Source organism: Epinephelus moara, chromosome 11, assembly GCF_006386435.1.
Source record: "Epinephelus moara isolate mb chromosome 11, YSFRI_EMoa_1.0, whole genome shotgun sequence".
Lineage (NCBI taxonomy): Eukaryota > Metazoa > Chordata > Actinopteri > Perciformes > Serranidae > Epinephelus > Epinephelus moara.
Genome location: NC_065516.1, coordinates 21141053 through 21157080, shown reverse-complemented (window position 1 = coordinate 21157080; position 16028 = coordinate 21141053). Strand labels below are relative to the sequence as shown.

Sequence of the window (16028 nt, the reverse complement as noted above, 5' to 3'; positions counted from 1 at the left end):
TTAACTCTCCTGACCTTAACTAAAAAAAAACAAAAAGTAAATCACAGCAACCCTTGAAAACACTTGAAACAACAAAACCGCAAGCAGAGACAGATCTCACCTCAGAGAATCCTGTAAGTCTCATTTTGTTTGGCCTCTTCTCATCATCCAAGTACTTTTTCTTGTGTTTTTCACTCTCTCCTTCTGTGTCAGATAACACACACTCACACACAGAAACTCTCTACCTCCACTGGAGAGCTGTTGTTCAGCTAACTGTGCTGAGGCAGTGCCATTGGCTGCCCACACTCAAACACCCACAGCCACTCTCCTGTGGCAGCCAATCGTGGTCCACCTTCCACCTGTCACTCAAAAGTCACCCCCTGGCGAGTCAAGCGTGACAGAGGGCCAGTGGGGAGGATGGGACCACACTGGGGGGGAGGGGGTTAGGGGGCACAGGAGGCGGAGAGAGGGTTCCGCTACATTAACCCCAGTGCCACTGTCGCCAATCACAGATTACCACTGAGTCATCACAGCACTTTGCAGCCTCTTGCTCACTTACAATGTCATGGTTGGTCAGAAATAGTCTGCATATCCTCTGCCTAAATGCCAGGGACCAGTGTAAAATTAATACCAGCGCTAAGCCTGACCTTTCCACAACTTCAGAAGAAGATATACATCATGCCTTCACTAAAAGAGACATCACACTTGTTTAAATGAATTCCAAAAGTTGATCCATAAATACAAGAATTATTAACAATAATAGATGTGGAAAAAATGGCTTGTGGCTGTGACATGAACCGTGACGCTGTAAAAATACGTACTCCATCACTGCCTGTGAAAAATAGCCTTATGGACAGCAGTCCCACTGAGTGGCACCATACTGCTCGCTATTCTGAGTTAATGGCCTGAAAACAAATGGCAGGTCTATGACACCTGAGCCTGGTCAAACCCCACTGGGTGGCTCCGCCCTTACCCTCATTTCCACAAAACGGCCAGACCCAATTGGCAAAGAGACTATAACCTCAAATAAGATATCATTTATGGTGTCTGACTCATAACAGAGGGCACTCTGGATAAGATTAAAGGGTGAAGTGCAAATTATTTTTGTCATTAACTCACTATATTAATGTGTGGCTTTAGTCCTTTTCCAAACGCAAAATGCAAATCCAGAAAAAGCCTACATCCATAAACACTTGTTCTCACTGATGTGCCAAACAGATGGCCCCACATAAGATAACACCATTACAAATTATCTTCTCCTTCCCACATATCAAATGGATCAACAGGTGAGTTTTGATCTTTTCCTTGCACTACAATGTTTATCTGTTCCTCTAGTCAGATGTTGCCTGTGATAAGAGGAGCGTCAGACGGAGCTTTAAGAGCACTCTGGTCTGTCCTGCGTTTCAGACGAGCAGTGTCCGAGCCAGCCAGCCCAGTCATCGTGACAGCCCTGTGCAAACATTGGCGCCGTTTGGACAAACACCCCTCCAGCGCAGGGTGGCAGAGTGCACAGAACCTTACAGTGAATTACACACACAACACAAACTACTGTACAAACACATGGCGACACGCAGAAACTCATAAGACACTCACACACACGAGGCTTTCTCCCACAAAAACACATTCTCCTGCTGTGAGGGTCCAAGTCCTCCTACATAAATGGGACAGCTTCCCAGAAACAATAGAGGCAGCCCAAATCTAGACAAAACTCAAGGCTCTATTTCTGTCAAGCTGTGGAAGACCTGAAATCAACTGTAAACCAGTCAGCCAACTGGTGTAATGTTAGCACCCAGCGCAAATTCAATTTTACATGCCAATGGTTCCCAGCAATAGCCTCTTCATGCAACTTAAAGAAGTGAGAATACAGACAAGACGGTCCATTGTGGAATCTGATACAAACCTTGTGGTGCTGATGTGGTTAGCCATAGTGGTATCAATAGCTACACTGTCTGAAACGACTGAGATGGCAGGGCTAATAAAGTGCCACACATAACGACCAATGGGATGCGAGACCACGTTACGCAGGCAAAGAGACACTGCTGCCACGAGGGAGAGCAGACCTCTCCTTGTCCTTTGGGCTACCTCTCATCCTAACTCAATTTCACCTGATCCACTTTCCTCACGAGGTCGTATGAAGTTCATTTATGACTAGAAGGATTTCTTGCAGCTCTGCGTCTGCCAAACGTACCCTTGGATCATTCGACAGCTGTCCATCTCAAAGTCACCCCTCATTAAAGGAAACACCACACTTACTTATTTATGTGGTATCATCAGTAACCTGACTTCTTCATGTTAATATGACATGTAGAACTTTAAGATGCCACAGGGAATGACCAGCTAGGTGACAAAATCAGTGTGTAGAGATCAGCAGCTGCTGTCTTAAGAGCAGAAGTAGATCAAGTAGTAGTTAGCAGACTGTATTAAGACCTATGAGACATGTAGGTGTCCTATTCACTTAGAGGAAAATTAGAAAAGGGACTCAGAATCTGGTTAAATGCCATGTAGGTTTTCACGTACAAGGAATTTGCTTTGGTGTTTCAGTTCATAGACAAGAAAATAATAAGAAAACAACTTTAAAATTTAAGAGCTTGGATTCGTCAGGGTGTTCAGGGTGACAGCGACATGCAAGTAATACAGTAAACAAGCCAATTTAGCCCTCACAGCAAATGCGTGCTAACTACCCTAACGATGGATCGGAAACGTACAACATTTTTTGTCAGCACTAGACATCAACAAAAGCCAGAGACTGTGTTGCATTAAGTTGCTGTGAACTTTAAATTGCCAACGTTATTTCAGAAACTGACCGAGTAAAACCTCTCTCCCTCCGGGCAGCTGCCTTCTTTCTCAATAAGACTCCTCACTTTGGGGTCTGCAGCTGCCTGTATCAGAGAGCAGCATAAAAACAAGTAGTGCTCACTGTGCAGCTAAATCTAGGGACTGAAAAGTCCCAAGAAGAATACTGCACACTGACTGACAAACAAAGAAAATACAGAAAAGAATTACAGCTGAATGAGGGGTCTGATGATCAAAATCTTTGACTTTCAGGGGGCTGCCCTACAAGGAAGACAAATCAGCTGTATAAAGCATTATTGGTAAATACTTAATGTATTCTATTATTAAGTCTATTAAAAACTACCTCTGCTCCAGATGTGGAAGTTGAGAGTACTTAGATTGCCCAGATTGGACAGTTTAAATGCAGCTTTAATCATTGCTGGTTATCAGGATTAACTGCCTAAAATTAACTGAATTAGATCAGTGTGTTCAAACAGCGGTCACTTCTGAGTGGTCACTTCACAGTTCTTGCCTTCAGGCACGCTCAGGGATGAGAGGCAGAAGGGAAGGAACTCAGTGCATCCAGATCTTAACATTGCTGGATGTATTCAAACTGAAGAAGGAGCTCATGCGCTGTAAGTACAAGAAACAATATGAGTAAATATGCTGAAATCTGAAAGTTATTACATAGTTGGCTTCTGAAGCTCTCCTCTGTTATTGCTACTGCTTCTTACTTGCCTCCAACATCTGAGCTAAAATGCATGTTGCCAATTTTGAGAAGCCCTTGAGAGCCCTCTGTGAGAATAATGTTTCATGTCATTTTTATAAAACCTTCATTTTGAATGAGTCATTTATTTATGCCATCTAGCGTGATAAAAGTAGAACAGGCTTCTTCTATACATCTGTAGAACAGACAAGAGGTCTTTATTCCTGGACAGAGTCAGAGGACTAGGGCGCACATTGTTTCTCCTTCCTCATTGTTTTGGAGGATTAGCACTAATGACCCTTTAAATGAGCCTTTACTGTACTCATCATGGTTAAGCTGGGGGAGGAATATTGGGGAGGGATGGGAGGAACGTAAAATGCCCAGGGGTTCAAAGGACTGGAACAAAAAGGCCACTATGGAATTTTCAGACACACAGCTGCCAAATACATAAAAGATGTGCAATTTTCAGATTAATGGCCATCAACACTAGGGACTTTTAGCACACCTCAACACCCTACTAATCTTTACTTTCATGACAGTAAAGTTTTTTTTCCTACTTTACTTGCAGAAAACAGCTCTTTCACTTACTCTCATTTGGCACAGGCAGCATTGCTCAGTGATTTGGTATGGCTGCACAGACAGCTGTGCTTTGTGCACTGAGTAAAGCTGAACATAATAGAGTTGCTGCTTGTGTAACCATCCAGGGCAGTACTATTTGGCTGGTTGGCAGTTGTGCCCTCCAGTTAGGGCCTCAAACCACACACCCTGCTGCACCCTGACCCTCCTCTGACCCGAGTGGTAATATGGCTTTGATGGTGGCTTGTTTAACCTAACCTCAGCAACCTGAGGCTACCCACACACAGGGGTTAAGAGGGGAAACTCTGGGGGAAGAAAAAAATGAGTGGAGGGGGCTCAGTACAGAGGTATGAAGGTAACAAAAGTCTCGTAAAAGCCTGGTTGTGATTGGCCTGCATATTAATTTCAGCAACAGCAAACAGTCTGCATCTGGCCGAGGTTCTGTTCAGTTAGCAGTGGCAGTCTACGTATTTATCAGCTGTCAGTGAAAAACAGCAGGCGCACTGAGAAGACGCATAAGGGGATTTTCCTGGACGAAACACACTGATTGACAGCAGTGAATCCACATTTCCCTTTAAGCAGTGCATTTGTCTACTAATGTGTGTCTGCCCACAGACTTCGAGCCTCAAGTTAACATGGAGAAGTTTGGAGGTGAGGGGGTTCACCTTCCCAAAACAAGATGCAAGTCAAACCCAAACCAGATGCCTTGCCCCACTCAAGTAAATCAGTCATTCATAAAAGGCCTAACTATTAAGGACAATGGCCATTTCAAAGCACCTCAAATCCCCTCTTATTCCTGTCCACTCTCCCTCCCTCTCTGTTTGCCCAGTCCATCTCTCTAGGGCAGCCAAGTCACAGAGGAACAATGGCAAAAAGGGGGAATTAAAGTCTGAGGGCACAGTTTGAATTCTGGAGGCTGTTCTGTAACTATAGGCTCCATGACTAGCAATGACGGCAAAAGACTTTTTGCATACAGTCGCAACTTTGTACAGGAACTCCACTCAAACATGAGAGAACTATGGAAAATATAAAATAAAATTAAAGAGAGAAGTACATGTATACGTTTGGTTACAAGCTGATCTAAGAGGCAAAGCAGAAGATGTAAAGATGGAGGACAACAATGTTAGATCTCTTGATTTTTGCTTCAGACCAGTGACATTTTTCAGTGCAGACTGATTGCTCCATCTCCATTTCAGAGGGGAAAAAATAATTATTGCGAGGCCTTAGATTAAGGTTTGTCCAAATATTTCTGTAATCCGAGGGAATTCGGCTGGTCTTCTGCCATGAGGACTGACGAGGGCCTTTTACACTGAGGAGGGCCTGTGTCGGGGCGCGCTGTGCCCAGCAGGCCAAGGGCAGCATATTGTACCCACCAAGACCCGCCCGTCAGCCACGCTGAGCTGACTGAAGGAGAGCTCTGTCCCGATGCACTCACTTGGCTGTGGGTAAGCACTGGGAAAATGCTCAGACCTCGATGTTTTCAGACTCTTAACTCCACTGATTTGTTTGACCAAAATGCCCAAATTGGTGTAGGATCTATGACAAAATTCCAGTGAGAAAACCAAGCGCAAGGCAGTGAGGAGAGATCACTGGCTCTTTGTTCCGACATGTTTATGGCTTCACAACTCTTAACCTTGACAGGCACATTCAGAATCCTTGTTTTGTCCATGTAATGACTACAAAACTTCAGATGTTATAGCTAGAAGTTATTCCCATCCACTGGTATGCAGCGTGTTTGGAGTACAACGCAGGCCGCTTTAATGAAGAAGAATGGCCTCAATTCAGTGAAATGTGAACCTGGAGTGAGTGCATTCATGGCTATTAGTTAAACCCCTCATGTTTCTCTCGGACCTGGTAAGAGAGCCTTTGTAGTGCCAAGGCTGCCATGCCACCCCATCAATATTATGGATGCATCTTAATGCATAATTAAACGAATCCCTGTCCAAAAGACTTCAAAGGAAGAATGGCTTGCGGGCCACCAGGTGGTCTGTTGGAAATCATGAGGGGGGTTTGAGAACCCTAAGAGGGAAATGATTAAAAAACACACAAGGTCATTTCATGAATGGGGAAAGCTGCCTGTATTTATTTATGTATGTGCGTGTGTGTTCCTGTCCTGAAGGTGGTGTGTATTTAAGCGCCCATATTCTTAACTATGGAAACCTCTTAGTTAGGGTCTGTATATCCAAGCAAAAGCCTCAATCTGACAAAGAGGCCCTGACACACCAAGCTGACAGTTGACCATCGGTCAACGTTGGGCTGTTGGTGAGCATCTATCGCCCTAGTTTTTGCAGTGTGTCCTGCACCATTGGCACTAGCCAGCCCTTGTCAACTTCTTTCAGCTGATTCAGCATGTTAAAGGTTTTTTTTTACTTTTGGGGGGGGTGTGTGTGTGTGTGTGTGTGTGTGTGTGTGTGTGTGTGTGTGTGTGTGTGTGTGTGCGTGTGCGCACTGAGCTACTGTGTGCCCTGAGACTCGCCATGTTGAATCTGCATGTTGAATCTTGTTACATTCGGTAAGATTATGTTTCGGCCATTGAGTTTCTTTGCAGAAATGGTTTGCAATTGTTTGTGTTATTGATTCTTGGCACACGGTAAATATCATTTGTTCTTTCAACACAGGGTTATGTTTTTGAATGATGAATGCAGACTACAGCCACCTGCTGGTATGGAGAGTTATTACCTAGAACGTATGTGCTAGTTAGGCATTGGCTGTGGTCATTGTGGTGTGCTCAGGCACAACTTTTTGGCCAAGAAAAAGGCAACATGAAGTGACGCAACAGCTGGCCTTCGCTGCCACTGGTTCTTTGATGTTGGTTTGGGGTGTCTGGGAGTTTAGTGTCAGTCAGTATGACTGGCATCACTCACATACACTCATAATCATTATGTTCAGTGCCCTGAATGGCCAATCTCTGCTCCCACTATTCAAAATGAGTGGGTAACAGTATTGCATTAATTCACTTCTCTAATATATCTATCAATATAATATGTATTCACATAGCAGTACATGATGCCTAATGTTTTCTTACACTTTTCCAAAGACATGTACTGTTTTTCTGGGAGGCTTGCTTTTCAACTGAGGCTCAATTTTACAAGTGGAAAAGTAAATTTACCATTCAGAGGGTGAGGACAAGGGTGAGAGAAAGAGGAGGAGAGGGGGAGGGAGGAGAGAAGGAAAGGGGAGAGAGTGAACGAAAGGGAAACCACTCCTCTGATTTATAGTGTGATATGAAAACACAGAATCACAATCAGAGGATCAGCAGCCACAGTTATATGATACGAGTCTCGAGCAGGCGCTTTCTTGTTAAATCTATTCTAAGCCATGAATGGAAACCATTAGCGATAGACGACCTCAGATGAATAAAATACTGCACATTTATATTCCTCCAGCCACTTTCTTGTCAAAACCCACACTCCCATCAGAAACACTCCATCAGGCTGCGAGAGCTCCACAGAAAGTCGGAGCGAGAGGGAGTAGAACGTATTGCTCACTCACGGGTGGCTTTCTTGTCTCTTTGACTCGTCAAATATACCCCAGATAAATTATTCCTTTTACCACAAAAGAGAGCTATGGCAAATTGCTTCAATGGGTTTCCACTGAGGTAATTGTCAAGAATAAAGAGATTGACTTCTTTTCCATGAAATCAGCAGCGTGGTGGCACAGAGAAAGAGCGAGAGAAAGAGGGAGTGAGAGGTCTGTAGGGTTTCTTTCTGTTAAGACTCGGCAGTTGACCAAGTTCAACAGCCCTGTAATGTTCACTGACTACTGACTTGAGAAGAGTGACTTGAATTCTGTGCCTTGTATATTGTAAAAATTAACAAGAAAAGTAAGACCTGCGATGTTGAGTTTGAACACAAGAAGACATGGCCTTTTCTTTCAATATGCGCTGTTTACTTAAAAAATTACTAAAAAAAACAACAAAAAAAACACAAGGGCATGGTGCAGGACCACTTTAAACAAATAAAGATTCATTTGGACTGCTCACTGACCAATGCACCATTCTCCTAAATAAGGTTTTGACTTAGGTAGGAAAGGTAATATAAGGTAAAGAAATGTTTCAAATAGCAAATTGAGCTTTACTTTTCTCCATTTCTGTGTTTGTGTGGGTCTGTGCTTACAATAAAAATAGAGTTTTATTTACTCAAACTACAGACTGAAGAGAATTATGTCAGTGTCAATACAGACAGAGCTGTGTTTAGCAACACAAAAAAAGAAAAAGAGGTAAACAGAAGATCCTGAATTGAACAAGCACTGTGCTTTTGAGAAAAATAAGCATTTCTGACATCATTTAAAACAGGACAACAATCAGACGCCTGTATGCACCTAAAATAAACTCAAATTTAAGAAAAAGTAAAACAACTTTGGCAACTGTCTTGTCTTTAAAGATGATCAGTATACATCACATTCAGCCAATAGACATAGTATACCCAATTATAAAGTCCCTGTTACCATCTAGCTGCTTATACTGAGCTGATAAAGTGAAGTTAAGGTAACAACAGCTAAAATGGATGATTTAGACTTAAAAAAAACTTGAACGCGAAAAGAACTGGATACAACATTGGAGGCAGGGCCCCGTTCATTCCTATAAAAGATGCTCAGTGGCACATAGGGCCCCAAAAGTTCAACTGTTGTGTGTAAAATTACCCATATGATCAGTACTGCTTCCACACTGTGTGGCCTATAAAGGAGGCGAACTTGAGACATCGAAGCCGACTACTTCTGGTTTTGTGCTTTAGTAACTTGAATGGGAATACAATTATTTATCTAGACTTCCTAAACGTTATTAGACCTAACATATCAAATCCTGACAGTAAAAAGTCATTTAGCATGGTTGTGATGCTCAAAAATATTTATCCACTGACTGACGGACGTCTCTTTTACAATGTAAGTCTACCGGAAAGAGTATTTTTGGGCCCAATGGCATCACGTGACAGACGTAATTCCACTGTTTGGCCACTATGAAAGTTGGCTTTAAAGACCGGCACACTTCCTGGGGTCCTGACAAATACTAATAATACTAATCTCAGCAGCCGCCAGTGATTCTTTTTCAAGTAATTGGGCATTAGCAAAGTGATACGCTTAATATCACAGAAGCTGTGCTATGCTGTTGTAAGTTAATTAAATATGAATAAGCATTTAGCATTTAATAAAAGTTCCCCTAATTATGGGAATACAAACCAAATCAATCCTGAATAATGAATTCTGATAAAATGAGAGAAAAAAGGCAGATTCCTCAGGGTGAGGTGGTGGCAGCTCAATCAGCAAACCCCAGTTAAGTGTAGTGCTGCTGCTGGTGCATGAAACTAAACACCCCTAAAATGTGGAACATGTGTAGGCATATTCTCTGGGAACTGTAGACAAACATAGACCATGAGAACCAGCCTGCGTGACCCTAGATGCCATAAACAAACTTCTCCATGGCTGTGACACACCAACATGATACCACTCATAAAAAAGCATTCATCCGATTGCACCTGTGCCTGTTCAGCACTCCCTTCTGTCCATGCCTGTGGGCATATATGCGTGTGTGTATTTGGATATCATATACTCCATGTGTGTGCAGTAGTCATTCACTGAAACTGCCAGAGTAAGAATCAGTCAGACTTGAACACAGACAGACACGTAACCTGTAATTTGTACACAGGGGAGCTCTCCTTTCCATTGCCTCTGGCTCAGTGTGTGGCTTTCCAAAGCATGCAGTAACGTCATTTGTAATTTAATTAACTTTATCCTGCCTGGCAGAAATTCCAGATCTTAGTGCATTGTAAAATATCTAAAATACGATATCTACCCGGAGACTAATTAGCTTACTAAGCATAAAACAGGAAGCTTACCCCTCCAAGTGCTTCCATTCCTTTACATTTGAGCCAAAGTTGAAGGAATGCAGTCAATGCATCATCCCAACATGTTGAAGAGACACCAGCCAAACTCAGCTGAACTTGCTGCGGGCAATTCAAGGAAAGCAAAGCAAAGATAATGTGTGTCATGCAATGCTGGACCGTCAGTATAAACAAAGTTGCCCAACCTTTAATACCACAACTGTTCAGATATTCAGCCATTCTGCTTCCACATGGCACAGCCGAGCTGTTCAAGTAAGGGCAAACAGGACCAGAGGCTACCACTAGCACATGGCCAAGTCCACACATATGAGTGATTGTGCATGCACACACGCATAGACGCACACGGGCAGAGGAGGGGAGTGCTGGCAGAGGCTGAATGTGTTTGCCCGCTCCAGGGGAGAAGGGAAGAAAGGGAGCAGAAGAGCTGAAACAAACGCATGCTGGCTTCTATTAGTCGAGCTGTGGAGCGGGATGGAGGGGTGAGGAAATGTATTCATTCCTCCTGCTCCCCCCTCCGCTCCCATCCCTCCAACCCTCCCACCCCATTATCTCCATTCTGGAAGAGCGGCGGATGAAAGGGACAACCCCCCAGTGGCAGCACTTCTCCCTCCAAACTTACGCCGACGCATTCTGACGGCTGCTTAATTGTACGTGATACAGGCAAGGCCCTTTCTCTTTCAAATCTAAAACAGATTGCTTCTCCCTGGGGAGGGGATTATTGGACAAGAGAGATGACAAAGCAGGGACAGTGCAGCCCTCTGGGGGGTGGAGGACGGAGGGGGTAAGCTTGTAGATAGTGTGTGTGTGTGTGTGTGTACACGTTTTTCTATGTTTCCCTTTTGTACATGACTGTGTCACAAGAAGATTATGTTTGTGTCCATGTGTTTCAAATGCGCACACGTGCGAGTGACAACCAAGAACGTGTGCGTAAGATCCAGCCTCTGATTTCGGCAAGATCACTGCATCTTTCTGTCCACTTAAAACCACCACTTCCTTCCCTCTTTATCACATGTTCACACCTCCCTTTCTCTTATCTTGGCCTCTTCTACTTTATCCCTCTTCACTTCCCCCTCGGTGTCTCTCTTGACCCAGCTTTCTCTTTCTCCCTCTTAAGCCCATGCTGCATCTATGTGCAGTGACATTTGAACAAAAGCTGCTGCGGACATCACAGAAAAAGCATTCAAATCCTCTTTCTCCCACTCGCCGGCTAAAAATGCACATTAATGACTAAAGTCTAACAGCAATCTCACATCTTCTCTAGCTCTATTCATTCTAAGGCCAAAACTACAAGGACCTGGTCAGGGGTCATTCCTGAATGTTGCATAGCTTAACCATCCCCTGAGAAGTTTGCAAAACCTATTCTTCCCAAAACATATATTGTCTTTCCAACTAGTCATCAGGGCAGAGGCTCAAGACAAAGAGAAAAGGAACAGTGCCAGACACAAAAAAAGAGTGAAGCATTGAATATATCTCTGGTTTGCTGCTCTCTTTAACGTGTGCAGGCACAAGATCGCAGGTTGGAGGATCAGGCATTCCTGCCAATGATGAGCTCAATGTGATGTTTGCATGCCCTGACCTTTGCCGCTCAAATGAAAGGCTGAACAAACACTTGGGGGTGCTATTGTGAGCTCCCAAATACCCCAAAATAGATCTATGCAGTGTGCCTGTGTGGACATCCAGATATGCATAGGGTATTTCCCTGAAGATATGCCCTAAAAAGTCAAGGACGTGTCTCCTTTCAGGGCTGTACGCAAGTGAATGGAAACTCCATGGAAATGTTTGATCAGCAAGGACAACAAAGGAACTGAGAAAGTGGCTGACTCATCTAAAGATAGCCTTTCTAGATCCCACATAAATAAAAGCATGCCAAATGCTCACTGTTCAAATACTGGTCATTTGCAGTGATAGGACTGTGCAATCTACTCCAGCGCTACTATGCAATCAGGCTAGTATGAGGAACACTATCATTAAGCTGAAGAGATAAACAAGTGCCGGAGGAGAGGGTGGTTTAGGAAATCTTTTCTTAACATGCTCACACACAAGAGAACACACACAAACTGCAGTTATATAGCATCTCTGTCTGAATTTTCCAGAGAGATGAAGATTGTGAGGAACCGACGTTCTCATCTTCCAGGGCAAAGATGCTGAATAAATCAGTTGAGAGTATTTATTAAACTGTCGGCCATTTTAACTGATAAGGTGCAATTAGATCGAAATAACACTGGATAATGCATCTCAAGTTCTTGCTCAATTTTAGCACCATCTAAAGCTCTTTTTTTTTTATCAGCCTTGAGTATCAGAAAGTCATCGTCAAGGCTTTCAACATTGCTGCAACCCAGAGAACCCCATAATGATAGAAATGGTACATGTGACTTCTGTCATTGTAGGGTCAAGCTGAGAAAATGCAGCATGATGACAGTCCGACTCGGCTGAGATAAAATTACGGTAATGTTCTGGAGAGAGGAGAGTGCAGGTTTTTGATTTGGAGTTAATAAGAAAGACAGAATAGAAAAGGTAAAGACCTCCACTGCCCACACATGCTTGAATTTTAATGAAGCGCTTTTGACAGGTACAGCACTAGTGTTGCCATGATACAGGAATTTATAACTCCAATACAATTCCATGGAAAATATTGATATTCAACACTATTTTAGATACCACAGGGAAAACTGACATTATCATTATTATTATTATTCTAATTAAAATATTCAAATATTCTGTATCTATATGAATCAATACAGTGATATTTTTGACAACACTACGCAGCACATTTTAGAACAAAAGCACATATTTAATGCCCTTTTCATTTCTTGGATGAATTAGTCTGCAATGAATACCTCTGACCTTGTTCATCAGTTGGCAAGTATTAAGTCACGCAAGATGTCTGGGAAGTCTGATTCACTGTGCCTGGCATTTAAAGGACACACACGCGCACACACACACGAACACACTTCAGGTCCCGTTAGTGCAAAAAATAAAAACCACAGATACACCTCTTCCCTTACACTCAGTCATTCACCATACTTATCAGCAGAATGAATTGCTTTCACACACACACACACACACACACACACACACACACACACACACACACACATACTATGGTAGATCCGAGTGATGGCAGAGGCGCTACTGGAACAACGTTTGTCTTGGCAAGCGGCTACCCCCCAGAACCTAATTATTTGCAGCAGCTGCTCTTGTTTGTAGCACAGTGAAGCTAAACTGTTTAAAGGATCTCCCTTCTCTTCTGAGCTGGCAGCCAGCGCTTCCCTTTCAAAACGCCTCAAAGCGGCTTTGCTATGCTCAGTGTAGGGTAATCAGAAATTGAATCTAAACGCTGCCGGGTGAAACTGAAGTGAACAGAAGATTTATAGCTCAGTCCCGTCAATGCTGAAAGTTTGAAGTCAGGCTTCTCCATATTTCTCCGGCTTTCTCATTCAGTAATACACACTGGCACTGCCAGTGTATTGAAATGTAAGCCAGCGCGTTACGTTTTTGCCAATTGTGCCTGGCACAAGCAGTTGGCTTTGAACAGGACCACAGCATAATTTTGCCATTTAGGAACACTAGTATGAATTCTCAACTTTTTGTGGATTGGTGCAGGATACATTGATCCAATACACAATAAAAATAAAGAGTCCCAAGTCACTCACTTGGTCTTTAAAATAGAGGAAATTTAATAACATATCACACGCGGCTAAATCCAAGCTTACCAGAAGCATAAAAAAATGAATTAAGAGAAGAAAAAACATGTTCAACTACAGCACTGAGCTTGTAATGTTATGTGTCAATGTAACCACGCTCTCTGGTTAATACAGAAAAACACATCCATGAGTCAAACTTCACTCAATACCTCTTATAAAAGTTCTCGCGGTGCCTAAAATAAAGAGACCATCAACTTTCCCTCCCAGTTCTCTCAAAAATAAATTTAACTGTTTCATCGTTGATCTGCTCACACAGCCAAATTGTATACAAACGTCCCCACTGGCCTTAAAGGAGCAGTCATCACAAGCTATTGGTGGTTGTGTTAAATACTTCAAGTAACAAGCAGGAAGTGTAGCTACGGCTGGTTTACCAAGGTAAACACAAATTCACACAACAGCAGCTTTCACCCATACAACCTCCTCTCCTCTCAGCCCGGCTGCTGTCCACACAGCCCTTCACAGCTGCACAATCTCCATTTGCAAACACCTCATACACACACAGACACACACACACACACACACACACTGCCTGGAGCTAGGTATAAATACTATACATCATATTCCCACTCCACTGGCGAGTTTCCCTTCTCACTTGACTTGAGTTAAATAGCTGAAGTGAGGTGTAGATTCTGAGTCTCTGCTTTGCTCTGACAGTTTGTCCGGAAAGCAGTCTTCAGCAGCTCATCCATTTCGCGTATACTGACACGTTCTGCCAGAAGTGCACTTTGAATAAGATTTATGAAAAAACTTATCTGGTCTGAAGTGAGGGAATGTTAATTGCCGCAGTTTTGGGCATGTAAAAAATTGTGTTTTAATTCCTATTAGCAGAACTGACAGAGTAAATAATGACACAATTCATCTTCACTAAAGATTGTAGGTGACAAAAAAGACATTCAGGATACAAACAGAATAAAATACAGATTTTTTTTTACCTTGTCCATATTCTAGGATGCCCCCACTGACACAGCTCATTATGCAGCATACTTTTTAAGTGACAGCAATCTTTTACAAATCTACAGTAGCCTCCCTTCACTTTCAAACACCCTGCATTCAGAAAACTAGAAATTAACAGATGGGTGCTTATGGATTGGGGAAAAAATGACATTAATGGAATGTGCTGCCTTCTAATCCCTTGAGACGGAGGAATTTGCGACGGAGGGAATTCCTGTCATTCAGGGGGAAAACTATGAAGTCCAGCACACAGCACTGCTGTACAGGCAACACAGATTCACTGCACTTGTGGACTCCCACTGCTGACTGTATGCTGCATCAGAAACTTACTAGCAACTGAACAAACTAACTGGTACATGCACTGCAAAACCAATGGAAAATAAGCAGAAAGCAGATCAAAAAAAAAAAAAAAAAACAGTGAGAAAGTTGTGAAGTACCTGAAAGGCAGGAGAGCAGAGTGCCGGCCGAGTGAGAGGCAAGACTAGGATTCCTCTCTGAGTTTTCTTCTTGCGTTTCTTCGCCGGGTCTCCCCGCGCTCATAGAGGGGTTTGTGTCTTGGTGCAGGGATTTGGGGTTGAAGAGTAGGGGGGACCACACAGCTCCTGGAAGACAACCTCTCTCCTCTAATCCTCTCTCCGATGTGATGACACTCTCTAACCTCGACCATCTGTTGAAACACGTCCCGGAGCAGTCAGCACCGCGCTGTGTCAAGAACCCCACTCCCCTGCCCAATCACAGACCGGCTGCTGGGTGGCTCCTTGCTGCCAGGAGGCAGGGACAAGGACACAGCTCAGCGCTGAGGGAGACACACACACACGCAGTCACAAACACACACACAGACACTCTACGAGATGGAAGCAAGAAAACCCCCAGTCATCGTAACCTGAGAGGCAGAGTAGGAGGAAGGGACCGGGAGAGTGAGAGGAGTGGAAAGAGAAGGAATGGGAGGGGAGAGAGGGAAAGAGAGCAAGAGTGGAGAGAGAGACGGCAAGAGCAGAGAGAGACGGACCATGTTTAAGAGGCAAAAGCAGTGACTGATAAGAGGAATATGGACATAACCTATTCTCATGGTTTATATTACCTTGCTGGTAATGTTACTCAACAATTCTCGGACTGAAAACCCATGCACACAAACACATAAACTTCTGCACCCTCTGTCCTTGACACCTTTCCTCCCATTCTACTCCCTGCAGCCACAAAGTATGTGGTCTAAAGAATCAAACCAAAAAAGCAATAAACTTCTGTATTGGCCCCGTGGTGGGAATGCTGTTGGCACTAAACTGTTACATCTCCAGGCACAGAAGCACAGGCAGCAGCCCTCACACCTCAGTGTGATAAATCCTTACAGTCCCTCGGCTGCATTCCTGCCCTTCACCACCAATTGCCTTAAGTTAAAAAGGAGGGCAGAGGGGAAGACACTAAAATTACAAAGCCAAGGAAAGAGTAAGATAGTAAGAGAAAGAAAAGGAAAAGAAGTCAAGATAAGAGAGGGGGGTTTGGGTT

General features: G+C 43.5%; 1 protein-coding gene across 5 annotated transcripts in view; it reads right to left on the bottom strand.

The window, feature by feature from the left end:
* Positions 1 to 15698, bottom strand: part of sulf1 (sulfatase 1) — a 41934-nt gene extending 26236 nt beyond the window's left edge. Inside the window, exon 1 of one of the 5 annotated variants that reach the window (XM_050057063.1) lies at positions 14963 to 15698. The gene's annotated coding sequence lies outside the window, so the exon portion shown is untranslated. Of the gene's footprint in view, positions 1 to 100; positions 210 to 14962 lie in introns of those variants that run through there. The other 4 variants (XM_050057060.1, XM_050057064.1, XM_050057062.1 and 1 more) reach the window with 4 other exon arrangements.
* Positions 15699 to 16028: the final 330 nt, after the last annotated feature.